The sequence below is a fragment of the Etheostoma spectabile genome, chromosome 3 (genome assembly GCF_008692095.1).
Source record: "Etheostoma spectabile isolate EspeVRDwgs_2016 chromosome 3, UIUC_Espe_1.0, whole genome shotgun sequence".
NCBI classification, from domain to species: Eukaryota; Metazoa; Chordata; class Actinopteri; order Perciformes; family Percidae; genus Etheostoma; species Etheostoma spectabile.
In genome coordinates, this window is record NC_045735.1 from 5,835,860 (window position 1) to 5,836,392 (window position 533).

At 29.8% G+C, this 533-nt stretch overlaps 1 protein-coding gene across 8 annotated transcripts in view; it reads right to left on the minus strand.

The window, feature by feature from the left end:
- eif4g1b (eukaryotic translation initiation factor 4 gamma, 1b) overlaps window positions 1-533 on the minus strand; it is a 36,174-nt gene that overhangs the window by 25,222 nt on the left and 10,419 nt on the right. The gene's annotated exons all lie outside the window — the stretch shown is intronic.

Consider the following 533-nt stretch of genomic DNA (forward strand, 5'->3'; position numbering starts at 1 on the left):
CACACACACACACACACACACATTTATTAGACGTGTGTGTGCCAAGTCTGTCAGAGTCACATCAATAAACACAGCAGCCACTATATGAAAAAATGGTAACACTTTATAATAACCATCATTAATAGATTGGAAATTGATAGTTAATTCCTCTTTAGTTAATTGACATTTAACTGTTAGCAAACTTTCCTTTTACTTTTAACAAGCAATTATTAATTTAACAAATATAAAATTTTAATGTTTACTAATTATTAATAGGGCTGAAACTTAAGTTTATTTTTACACACATTATCCCTCATATGCTATATTAGGCATTGGGTAATGATTAAAAAAAAATTGTAAACCTTTAAGAGACCCTTTTTAAAACTCTATAAACATTACATCGATAGATGGACCAGATATTCCTAACACATTTAGGATTACTAGTTGGTTTGTAAACTGTCTATAAACAGTGTCTGGATGGATATTATAAAGTTGAGACATATATAACAAAAAATTGTCTGTCTGTCTGTCTGTCTGTCTGTCTGTCTGTCTGT